Source organism: Hevea brasiliensis, chromosome 10, assembly GCF_030052815.1.
Source record: "Hevea brasiliensis isolate MT/VB/25A 57/8 chromosome 10, ASM3005281v1, whole genome shotgun sequence".
Taxonomy (NCBI): domain Eukaryota; kingdom Viridiplantae; phylum Streptophyta; class Magnoliopsida; order Malpighiales; family Euphorbiaceae; genus Hevea; species Hevea brasiliensis.
This window is the reverse complement of record NC_079502.1, coordinates 4580237-4594130: the sequence shown is the minus strand read 5'-3', so window position 1 is coordinate 4594130 and position 13894 is coordinate 4580237. Positions and strand designations below refer to the sequence as shown.

The window sequence follows — 13894 nt, the reverse complement described above, 5'->3', positions numbered from 1 at the left end:
AGGGGTATTATTGGCTCATTTTTCAGTGAGGCCAGACTTGCGAGATAGAGTTAGAGTTTCCCAGCACAGAGACCAACAATTAATGAAGATCATAGAAAGAGTACAACAGGGTGAAGGTGGTGAGTTTGGATTTGCCAATGATGGCGCCCTAGTGCAAGGTTCTAGGATATGTGTGCCCAATGTGGACAACCTCAGGAATGAAATCATGCGAGAGGCACACTATACACTGTACAGTGTCCACCCAGGTTCCACCAAGATGTACCATGATGTGATAGATAGCTATTGGTGGAATGGCATGAAGAGAGGCATAGCAGACTTTGTGTCCAAGTGCTTGACTTGTCAGAAGGTGAAGTTTGAACACCAGAGACCGTCAGGGAAGTTGCAAGAGCTCCCTATCCCAGAATGGAAGTGGGAAATGATTTCTATGGATTTTGTGACTGGGTTGCCTCGTACCACGCGAGGATATGATTCGATATGGGTAATTGTAGACCGCCTAACCAAATCAACTCACTTCTTGCCTGTGAAGACTACATATTCGTGCGGGCACAAGACGCTCGCTCTACATTCGAGAAATAGTCAGATTGCATGGAGTTCCAGCTTCCATAATATCTGACAGAGGGCCCCAGTTCACTTCTCGATTTTGGAGAAAGTTGCAGGAGGCACTTGGCACACAGTTGAACTTCAGTACGGCTTTCCACCCTCAGACAGACGGACAGTCCGAAAGGACAATCCAAACACTGGAAGACATGCTTCGCATGAGTGTTTTGGATTTTGGAGGTCAATGGGATGAGCAGCTAGCTTTGGTGGAGTTTGCCTACAACAACAGTTATCACTCCAGTATAGGGATGCCACCCTATGAGGCACTATATGGAAGAAAGTATAGGTCTCCTCTATGTTGGACGGAAATGGGGGAAGCGAAGGTGCATGATGTAGACCTAGTGCAGTATACTTCAGAGATAGTTCCTTTAATCGTGAACGATCAAAACAAATTTTCAGTAGGCAGAAGAGTTATGCAGACCTCAGACGGAGGGATGTGGAGTTTGCAGTGGGCGACTATGTATTCATGAAGATTTCTCCAATGAAGGGAGTCATGAGATTTGGAAAAAAGGGCAAGTTGGCACCTCGGTATATTGGACCTTTTGAGGTTACTGATAGAGTTGGAGCAGTTGCCTACCGGTTGGAGCTACCACCCAACCTTTCTCACGTTCATCCCGTATTTCACATCTCTATGCTCAGGAAATACATTCCCGATCCTTCTCATGTACTACAGTCGGATGTAATAGAACTAAAGGAGAACTTGACATTTGAGGAGCAACCTGTAGCCATAGTGGACTACCAAGTGAGACAGCTAAGATCAAAACAGATCCCTATGGTTAAGGTTTTGTGGAGGAGCCAGTCAGTGGAAGAGTGCACCTGGGAGTCAGAACGGGACATGCGTAGCAAGTACCCTTATCTATTCAATGTGTAATCATGTACTTTATTCTGCCTTGTGAAAAATTCGAGGATGAATTTTCTGTAAGGGGGGAAGAATGTAACACCCCTGATTTTTTTATATATTATTATTGGGCTTCGTGTAGGTATCCTCAATTCGTGGAAATTCAACAGTTGTCCGGATCTGTGAATTTCTGGCCAGACAGACCAGCTACCGGAAAAGTCTCCGAATTGGATCGAGGTTTTGGCTACCCCACCATTGTCAGGCATCCCGAGCGCGTTCCCGAAGTCGGAATCGGCAAAGGTAAACCCGAATCTTGCTTTTTCATAATTTTCTAGTGCTTAAATAGGATTAAAAATCCATAAAATATTCGTGGTAGCTTAGAAAATTACGATTCTTTTTGCAATAGCTTAGTAATATTTCTAAGGACACAAGTAGTTTTATAATTTTTAGAGCTTATTTGAGCAGTTTTTGCAAAAATGATCAATTATAAGGACTAAATTGAAATTTTACATATTGTGATGAATGATTGATTTGATGGGCCCAGGAGGGGCTGTGTGATGTGATTGAGTTGTGGATATATGGATTGTGGATATAGAAGTGTGTTTTGAGCTCTTTTGCAGGTTGGGTAGGTCCTAGGTATAGGGGAGACTCTGCCGGATTTTCGGCACGACTTAGGACGTATTGGGTCTGTTCTTGATCTGTATTGGGTCATTTGTATTAAATAATTGTAATATAATTGTCAGGTGAGCCGGGACAGCCTTCTTCCTCCGCCCAGCCGCCTCAGTGACCATCGTCAAGTTTGTGAGTAAAATATTAATTTTTAATTGTAATTTCGATATTATTATATGTTCAAGCATGCCCATGCATCACTTATATGCATATATTTATGTAGTTAAACTCTAGGCACGATTTATGTTGCATTCATAACTGTTAGCGTGCCATGGATGTTGTTGTGGTAATTTGGAGCAGTGTGCGTGCGTTGGCGTGCGTGTGATGTGGTGTGGACTATGGATAGGACGGGTAGACACGGCTTGAGATCTTCGCTGGGACCCGGTCCTTCGGGGTAGACATGGCTTGAGTTCTTCGCTGGGACCCCGATTTGGTTATTAAGTGGAAGTCCGAGCTGAGTTCTTCACGGCACTGTGTTGGATTTAAGAGAGTCAGATAGGGATCACCCCATATATTATGATTGATGTTACAGGGTGTGTGAGTGCTCCAAATTTACCTTTTTGATGTTATGATGTGAAAATGTTGTTGATGTTGCATTTCACTCTACAGGGTGCATTAGTTTTATATAGTTATAGAGATTATGGTTAAAATTGATATTTTACTCTCTGAGTCGAACGCTCACTCCTGTTCAATATTTTTTTCTCAGGCTACAGGAGGATTTTATTGTGGTTAACCTGCTTTTCTCCTTCGCAGGTTGTTTATCAATAGTTTTGTAATTTTATTTACTCCTAGAATTTTCGCATGTGTTAGAAATATTTAAATGATTCGGGTCTGTAATATAAATTGTCATGTGGACCTGTAAAATTATATGCATGTTTGATGGATTGGATGAGGGAGCTAAGCTCCCATTTATTTTTATGCCGATATGAGTGTGGAGGGTGAGCTGAGCTCCCCAATTGATGATATATTTTGTTTACAGGTCGGGTGAGTCAAAAACTCCCCGTTGTAAGGTCCACTTTATGGCCGAACTCTGTCCGGTTGGTTTCTTGAAATTGGGCCCAAATGGGCCTTAGAGTTGGGTTAATGAACAGTTAGGCTTACTACGGGCCTCGGGGGCTTTAGGCTGGCCCAGGTCCTAGTGTCGGTTCGGCCCATAGGTTGGGTCGTGACAGGACGGGTAGACACGGCTTGAGATCTTCGCTGGGACCCGGTCCTTCGGGGTAGACACGGCTTGAGTTCTTCGCTGGGACCCCGATTTGGTTTATTAAGTGAAAGTTCGGCTTGAGTTCTTTGCTGGCACAGGTTGGATTAAGAGGGCTGTATAGGAGATCAACTCCCATATATGTATTGTTTGACAGTATTGGGTGTGTGAGTGTTTCAAATTGCCTTTTTGATGTGATTTGTATGAAATTTATAACGATGTTGCATTTCACTTCACATGGTGCATTAGCTTTAGATAGCTATAGAGATTATGGTTAAAATTAATATTTTTTCAGGCTACAGGAGGATTATTGTTGTGGTTAACCTGCTTTTCTCCTTCGCAGGTCGTCTATTCATGTTTGTATAATTCTGTTAACTTATAGAATTCTGCATGTGTTAGAAATATTCATTTGATTTGGGTCTGTAATATAATTACTATGTTAGACCTGTAAACTTATTATATGCATGTATGTTGGACTGGATGAGGGAGCTGAACTCCCATTTATTTTTATGACATTTGAGTATGTGGAGGGTGAGCTGAGCTCCCCAATTAATTATATATTGCGTTTATAGGTCGGGTGAGTCAAAAACTCCCCGTTGAAAGGTCCATTTTATGGCCGGACTCTGTCCTGTTGAATTCTTGAAATTGGGCCCAAATGGGCCTTAGAGTTGGGTTGAGGAATAGTTAAGCTTACTACGGGCATCGGCCCATAGGTTGGGTCGTGACAGTTTACCTCTCATTCATTCATATATATATGACAGGTAGATATTATAGATAAAACTGGGAAGAAGGGAGAATGTTAAGATTGTCAAAAATACCCAAACTAATTTATTATAATAACAATAAAAAATTATTTTATTTTATTTAAAATATTAATATTAATTTTTCATATATTTATTTAATTTCTATTTCACTTAATATTAATTTATTATTTTTTCATAGTTCTACATGATCTTGGATTCTATTTTACACAATATTATTTATATGAACTAGATTTAGTGAAATAATAATTTAAATCGTTTGAAACTAATTTTGTTTAATTAATTTAAAATGTTATATTATAATTTTTATATATTAACTCTCCAAAATATATTATAATTTAAATTTTTAAAAAATATAATAAAAAATAAAAATAAAATTTGAGTAATTAAAAGGAAATGATCTCCTATTAAAAAAAAAAAAATTTTCTCTTTCACAATTTTAACGTGTAAGATGTTGAGTAATTTAAAAAAAATGTTGAGTAATATTAAAATTAAAATTTTAATAAAATTAGGATTATATAAATATAATTTGATTGAAAAAAAAAAAGAGAAAGCCAGCCTTTTTTCATAAATAAAGAAAATGTTAATTATACAAAAAGAAATTATCTATAATTTTTTTATTAAATAATATCTTCATAACTCTTATATATCACGTCACTGTTTTTTATATATAGATCGTATTTCAAACTAAAAATATTAGACTTAATTTATTAAATAAGATTGATCATTAATTATTCTATTTTATAAAATATAACTATGACAAAATAACAATATAATATTATAAAATGATTTTTACATGATGCATATTTAAAAATTTAAAATATTTTAAATATAATAAAAATATTTTAAAATTAGAGTAAAGTATAGTAATGATAATTTGATATTATAATAATAAAGGGCTAAATTTAATTGATCAATGGAAATAAATACATTATGGTGATATTATATTATATACAACAAATTATTATAAAATTATATATAAATAAATTAAATCACAAATATGTACGTGCAACGTACGTTTAACAAAAATTAATTAATAAAAGTGGAAAAAAAGGAATAATGGAGTGGTAAAAAATATTAATTTATTTTAAATTTTATTATTAAAATTAATTTTATAATTATTTTACTAAAATTTGTTGGTGAAATCCAAAATTAGACTTCCAGAGTTATAGTCCAATTGTAACTAATGAAAGTTCTAATTTTAAATAAATAAAAAATGCTAAAAATTGACATATTATGGTAATTAAATTATGATAATAAATAATTAAATTTAATTAAATATTAAAAATTAATATATTGTAATAATATTATATTATATATTAAAAAATTAATAAAAAAAATTACATATAAAAGAGTTGAACTTGAATATAAACTTGAATATATATATATATATATATATATATATATATATATATATATATATATATATATATATATACACGTATATAAAATTCAATTAAATTAACTCTATCAAAATAAACCTTTCTACATGCTTAATTTTTTTTTAAATAACATATTAATGATAAAAAAATAAAATAAAAAAACTAAATTGAATTTTAAAAGGCTAGCTTGGTTTCCTAGTTTAATCCAACTAGTATCAATTTTTTTTAGTCAATTCGAATAAATCAGATTAATTAAATATAATTATAAAAATTAAAATTTTAATATATTAATACTACAATAATAAATGAATTTAAAAATACCTATGTGAACATGCAGTCAGTAAATCTAATATTTAATTGAATTGGTTCTTGTTTTAATGAGTCCTAATATTGTAAATAACATGATTATCTTATCTCATCCAACTAACGTTTTATAAAAGAAATTAAATTAAAGTATTTAAATGTTTATAAATAAAAAATAATTAATTATATTAAATAAAGAGAGAACGTAAGTAGATACTATGAAGGACTTTGTTTGCATAACAATTTGATCTTATTATAAAATTAATTCATGATAACACGATGTCAAAATATAAAATATATAATAGAATTTATTTATTAAATATATGATTTTATCTTATATTAATAGTAAATTGGGTCGTAGAATTACAATTATAAATTAATTTTCTGCTTGAAAATATTAAATGATAAGCTTGTACCACATATAGTTTCCCTTTGTAATTCAAATATTATAATTAAATTATGGTAGAAATTCATCATATTAAACGGTAAAAGAATTAAAATACAATTCAATCTTGATTATTGTGATAAATTCAAAATATTTGATGGGTATGCTATAAATAGCCGAGCTAGCTGCTCAACAAAAACAAAATCACACTAAAGTATATGCAAGAAGAGATATTGTAGCAAAAAGAAAGATGAGGTCTTCAATTGGGTTGATATTTGTTCTCGTGCTTGTGTGCTTAGCAAGGCTTTCAGAGGCTGCATCTGGAGATGATTGTGGCTGCACTGCTTCTTGTTTTGGGTGCCCTTATGAAATAAGGACGTTTCAAATTGGGAGAGGTTCAATCGGGAGTCAATGCACATGTGTATGCCAATGCCCATCAAACCCTTCTTTCCCTAGCCCCAACCTACCAGCACCATCAACCCCTCGAGTCCCAAGTGTACCATTGGCATTGTCTCCAGCCTGTGCAGCATCTGCGGTTAATTTGGGCTTTTGTTGGGCTGAAGCTTCCTTAGGTACTGCTTTTCAAAATGTTCCAATGGCTCAAGGATGTTGCAGTGTGTTTAAGCAATGGGCTGACGATTGCTTTGGTGGAGATCAGAGAATTCCTAGCATTGTCTCTCACTGGGTACCTCCTGCTTTGGTTCAATATTGCTCAACTCAACATTAGTCAATTAGTATTTCTTTATTAGTATATATATTTGAAGACAAATGCCTCAATATTAGGATCTTAGCTATCTTAATCAATATTATTTTATTAGTATATTATTTAGATTTTAATTAGTTGTTAGATGTTTTAGGCATTTTGGTAACTTTATCTTATAATATATTTGAATTTATATTTATTTATTTTCTTTATTTCTTATCTTAGATGATATATTAATGAAATTGATCATAATTTTACTAAGAAGCATATTTCTTTTCTGAATTTTTATGTTTATATTTATCTTCGACAAAAAAAAACCTCAAACGATTTCAATTTTTTACTGAAAATTTCTACTTGCAAACTCCATTTAATTGAATGGCTATTTTATATATGCACCCCGTTTCTACGTTTTATGGTGAATGCGGTGGTGGTGTTGGTGGTTGTTGAACAAGCATGCACCGCCCAGCAGACACTTTAATCCCCAGTACCCCACGCCCACGGTCACTAACATTTTTTTTTTTTTTCCCGCAAACAAGCAGTATACCAATACTGTGAGTAAAATTTATATAATAAAACTAATATGTATATTAAATTCATATTGTTCGACAAGTGACAGACTCGTTCCCACCCATTACATAATCAAAGGAAGAAAGAGATACTTTCCTTTAAAATTCATGTGTCACAAGTAGCACAAGTTAGTGGTAGGTCAGAAGCCACAAATGCAGACTGTGGCTGTTCTGCTTATTGTTCTGGGCTCCCATATGAGGTAAGATGGGTTCAGATGGGGCGAGGTTCAAATGATAGATATTGCACATGTATACGCCAATGCCAATCCAATTTGCCAAACCCTTTCGTCCCCAGCCCTACCGCACCAGCAATTCAAAATCCAGTTCCATTCTCACCATCAACGCCTCAACTCCCAACAAATCCTGGAATCTCACTGCCACCTCCTCAAGTCCCAGCCTATCAAATCCCTGACCTTGGGAACTGTGCAGAAACCGTGCTTAATGCGGGTTTTTGTTGGACTGAGTCTTCGTTTGGTCAAGACATTCCACGGGTCCAAGGTTGCGGTGGTATTTTCAGAGTATGGACTAAAGATTGTTTTGGTGGACATGATTAGGAAATTCTTACCATTTTCTCCAGCTACGTGACTCCTGGCTTGTTTCAATTTTGTGAAACTCATCATTAAGTTGTTAGTTACTAGTTAATTAGTGTATATGAAGATTAGCATTAGTAATCCAAATGCCTCTTGAATAATATGTACCTTGGCTAGGTTCTTATTCTTTAGTTTATTATTTAGATTTCCAAGAGTAGTTGTCAAGTGTTTGAGGCATTCTTCGGAAAAAAAAAAGTGTTTGAGATATTGTGGTTAAATAAATGTAAGGGAAAATTATTGGTTAATCTTTGTATTTTATTAAAATTAATTATTTAATTCCTATATTTTGAAAAATATACTATTTAGTCCTCATGCTTTGCTTCTGTTAAACTATTTAGTCATTCTATTAAATTTTTTGTTATTCATATTATTCAAATTACTATTTAGTTTCTTTATTTTAAGAAATTTAATTAGTTGATTCTATATTTTGAAAAATACTACTATTTAATCTCTCTATTTTAGTTAAATTAATTAATTAGTTCATATATTTTAAAAAATATATTATTAGATAAAAATAGAAATTTTGTTATGTGGAGACTAAATATAAATTTATAATTTTTTTTTTAAATTTCCAATTCCTTAAATATCATTTTTGTGTTTTCTTTACTAGAAAATAATTTTTCTTGATTACTTAGAAATTCAAGAAAGTTGATAAATTTTTCTGTGTAGTCTTGTACCATTTTTATCAACAGATAAAAACAAATAGAGGATGAGGGGAAGAAGAATATGGATGTAGAAGAGAAGAAATATGAGAGAGAAATAATTATGTGACTAAATAATTAATAGAGTCAAATTATAGGGATTATAGGGACTAACTAATGAATTTTTTAAAATATAGAGACTAACTAATTAATTTCACTAAAATAGATGAATCAAATAGTAGTTTAACCAATATTGACTAACAAAAAAAATTAACGGAGGGGCTAAACAGTTTAACAAAAGAAAAATACAATATAAAGACTAAATAGTAATTTGTCCAATGTAAAGCAATCCCATTGATTTAATTAATTTTATATGCATAGAATATATACCATTATGATGATTTCTTTCATTGTGTGTATGTGGGATTAAACTGGCCTCTTAATCATCTAAGAAAAAAATATATATATTTCAATCCTATTAGCTAAAATCTTTAATAATAAAGTATCTCATGGGCCAACACAGGAGGATGACCCTCTAGGTAGAATTCACCATTGAAAATCAATTTATAAAAGGAAAGTGTTTAAGGAGTTATTAACCTCTAACAAGTTGTTTAGCAACAATGTGGGATCGTAACAGAGGTTAATTAGAATATAATCTCTCTATAGATAGACCATGGGATCAGAATTTTTGTTGCATTCAGTTTTAAATATGATTCATTCCAATGTAAGAGACTGTAACTTGCTTTGTATTTACATGCTTTTTGGCTAATATTTATATCTGATAGTGCCCAAAATCAATTTGCTTTTGTATTTCACTATCTTAGATATCTTCTTTGGCATACCCAACCAGTGGCAGACATAGAATCTATACCTAAGGGAGGAGTGTGAGTTGGCAGGTCTATTGTCTTTCAATTCAAGGGATAACGATGCTAATGAGAAGAATATTGTTATGAAACCAGATGCAATGACTAGTTAATAGATGATAGTTTCTTCTCTCTTTAAATGTCAGCCATGGATCAGCCTTCATGTCTATTTAATTTAATTCACCTTCTTCATCTAAGGGAAAACCATCCATGTCTGGATTAAAGGAATGAAAAGTTTCAGATACCCATGCAAAAAGTTTTTGTTAACACTGCAATATGGCTTGGAAGAAAGAAGAGCCTAAGTGCTTGCCTTAATAGAAAATATGGATGCATAAGGTCTTCGAGATGATTTAGACTACTTATCAAATGCTTTTACAGTTTGCAATCTGGAACTTGAATATCACAGATGGACATTACCTTTACTTGCTAAGCTCATATTTGAGAAACTGAAGTACATAGACTAGACGTTTGTAGATGAGGTCTGATCAGGTGGCCTGGTTTCAGAGTCTGCTCTTCTGTCTCTTTCACTTCCTCTTTCACTTCTACTGTTATCAGCATATTTTAAGCTTGCCTGATGTAATCCTTGCTCCTTCTCCTTTGAATTCCATTCACACGTGTAATAGTCTTCTTCTGTAGCAATCTTTTTAGATGATGGTCCACAAAACATTCCACCCCATTGCGGGAAGTATATTAGACATATTGATAGAGTGCAGCATATAATCATGATACCCATGAGTGTTATGCCCCTTTCTTTGGAGTATCTGGATCCTTTGAAGAAAATTAGCTGTGTAAGAACTGCACCCACACTTCCACCACCTCCTGTCATACCAGATATTAGCCCTAATGACCTGAAGAATGAGACATGGTTGTATTATTAGAATTTAAACTCTGAGATAGAAATGGGATTAAGTGGGAGTAGAAATCTTAATTACCTCCTAGAGACAAAAGGAACCACACCAAACGTTAGCCCACATGCCGCTTGGCAGAAGAAAGAGAAAGCAATCATCACTGCGATGGATGAAGTTAAGGATCCCACTCGTCCAAGAATGATGCAGAGTACACCTCCTCATTGCAAACCTCGTTGCCAGTACATCTGAAATCAGTCCTCCAGCTGGTCTAGAAACGATATTTACTAATCCAAAACTTGCTGCAATAATTCCTGCTGTGTGTAGTTTCAGATCAAATCTATCGTAAAAATATTCTGCTATTATATTGTCAATTGTCAGCTCCACCCCAAAACAGTACCCGTAAGTTAATGCCAGGATCCACCCTCTGTAATTTGTAACCCCATGATAGAAGACGTTTGAGAATTTATCTTTGGCTTTATCCCCTGATTTCTGTAGCCTCCTGAAGTTCCCATCTGGCAGATCCTGGCCAAAGATCAATACTGCAAATGCTGATAACATTTGAAACAGGGCAGGGACGAAAAATGCAATTCCCCAAGCTGTAAATTTCTTCTGCTCCGATGTCGCGGATTAGGCCAAACACAAGGGGCATAATCAGCTGTGTTGCTCCACCACCAAGGTTGCCCCAGCCACCTGCAACGCCATTAGCGGTGCCAACTACTGGGGCTGAAAACATGGAGCTCATCCAGAATTGAGTTGAGACAAAAGTGGCAAGGGAGAAGCCCATGAAAAAACGTACGAGGAGAAAAGAAACAGGTGATGAGACAACGGAAGTGAAGTAGACCGCTGGTGCTGTAAGGAGTATCAGTGAAGCAGAGGCAATACGGGGTCCAAAAAGGTCACAGGCAGTCCCACGGCAATTCTCGCAAAGACAGCACCAGAGACGGATGCAATACCTGCATTGCCAATGTCTGTGGCTGTGAGATTGAGGTTGTCACGTATTATGGGAAGGAGAGGTGGAGCAGCAAAAGTGGACACAAAACAAGAGAAGAAAGACGCCCAAGACAAATGAAATGCCCGCATGTGGGGAGCTGCTATAGAGAATAACCGGAATTCAGTTGCCTTGTGCTCTGAGTCCACAGGAAGAGCAAATTTTTGAGTCTGAAATCCCGTCCCAGTAGTTTCCACTTCCATGTGCCTATCCTTTGGTGGGGCTAAAAGAAGAGGAATCTTTTAAGCTAATAAAATTTTGGGCTCTCTCTCTTTTTTTCCTCCAAGCTAACAGTAATTGATTAATGCTTGTTCCTCTTTGTGCAGGAAAGAAGATGAGAGTGACTGGCTCCTGGTAAAGATGCCTTAAAGTACCATGTGTAATGATTGGAACCTTTTCTGCTTTCTATCTATCAAACTAGGATGTAGTCAATAAAGAAGAAGGGAAAATATGCAAAGACCGAACTGACTAGCTAGGGAAATCAAAAACTAAATAGTTTTATTATAATTAACCGAACTGACTAGCTAGATAAAATTAAATTGAATGGAATTTTTTTTTATTTTTTTTATTTAATTTTGTGTATGAACTTGCTATTTTGAATGGAGTAAAGACCTATACCGAAAAGTTTAGGCCTTCGAATGCTAAACTCTGAGTCTGAATTAGTGAGCTAGAGAAAAGAAAAATACTTTAAACATTCAGTTCAGTTAAAATTTTTTTTCAATTAATTTGGAAATATAATCAAATTGAACTAAAAAATTGAAATTCTTAAAAAAATTAATCAAATTAAATAGACTAAATTAATTAGCATCAATATAATTTGATTTTTCGATTGTAATAAAAAATTGTTGATCTTTACCTACCGCTCTAGTTCTTATTAATGTTATCTTAAAAGCTATTACTAAACAGAATAAATTCTTATTTAGCATTAAACAAATTAGGCAATTAGAATCTATATATATTATGGCTTTCACTGAGCTGAGTGACTGCTCCATTGGCCAATTTCTTTTGTCTGGAATTTAGTAGAACCTAAGACCACCAACCTCCATTCCAGTTTTGTTGTTGGATTATGCATTAAAGTGACAAGTCTAACAATAACTTGTGGCCGCTTGGACACTTCCTAATTTAGTTATTTAATTTGATATGATCAAAGGACTAATAAACCCTTTGCAAAAATGCTTCAACAAGTATTTTGTTAAGGGTAATATCGTCTTTCCATCCAAAGGCATCTTAACTACTTTCCTTTACATTTAATAATTAGAATATGAAATTAGAGAAGTTAATTAAGTAAGATTATCCAAACCGTATTATATTATATAGTATAGTATATGACTTATCTAGTCCGGCTAGCTACTCATTCCACTACAAACTCAATAATGGCTTGCCTTTAGCAAGGTCATGCAAGATATATAATGCACTAATGATGGATCCCAAATGACCATTTTTTCTATTATATATATATGGATCCCAATTGACCATTTTTTCTAATTTATATATATATAAAAGTGACCACATATATCAATTTAATGACATGCTTATTATAATTTATATTTGTAATTTTTAAATATATACTTCATCCAATTTATATGTGATTTGTAAAAAAGTTGTATCTAATTTTTAAAATTTTTTGTAGCCTTTATTAAAATTATTAGCTAATTTTAATTCAATGATTTTGAAATTCTTTTTAGGCTTCACAAATTTAAATTGTCACGACCCAATCTGTGGGCCGGACTGACACTAGGACCTGGACCAGCCTAAAACCCTCAAGGCCCGTAGTAAGCCTAATTATTCCTTAACTCAACTCTAAGGCCCATTTGGGCCCAATTTCAAGAATTCAACCGAACAGAGTCCGGCCATAAAATTGACCTTTCAACGGGGAGTTTTTGACTCACCCGACATGTAAACACAATATATAATCAATTGGGGAGCTCAGCTCACCCTCCGCATACTCATAACAACATAAAAATAAATAGGAGCTCAGCTCCCTCATCCAGCCCAACACACATGCATAAAATAATAAGTTTATAGGTCCAAAATAACAATTTATATTACAGACCCAATTCAAATAAATATTTCTAACACAAGCGAAAATTCTAAGAGTTAACAGGTTTATACAAACATTAATAAACGACCTGCGAGGGAGAAAAGCTGGTTAACCTCAAAAATATCCTCTTGTGGCCTGGAAAAATATTGAACAGGAGTGAGCGTTCGACTCAAAGAGTAAAATATCAATTTTAACCATAATCTCTATAACTATCTAAAACTAATGCACCCTGTAGAGTGAAATGCAACATCAGCAATATTTTCATATCATAACAGCAAAAAGGTAATTTGGAGCACTCACACACCCAGTAATGTCAAATCATAAATATATGGGAGCTGATCCCCTATGCAGCTCTCTTAAATCCAACCTGTGCCAGCGAAGAACTCAAGCCAGACTTTCGCTTAATAAACCAAATCGGGGTCCCAGCGAAGAACTCAAGCCGTGTCTACCCCGAAGGACCGGGTCCAAGCGAAGATCTCAAGCCGTGTCTACCCGTCCTATCCATAGTCAACACCACA

General features: G+C 34.2%; 1 pseudogene; it reads right to left on the bottom strand.

The window, feature by feature from the left end:
• Positions 1-9959: 9959 nt before the first annotated feature.
• LOC131169468 (high affinity nitrate transporter 2.5-like) lies at positions 9960-11675 on the bottom strand (annotated as a pseudogene).
• Between the last annotated feature and the right edge of the window lie 2219 nt (positions 11676-13894).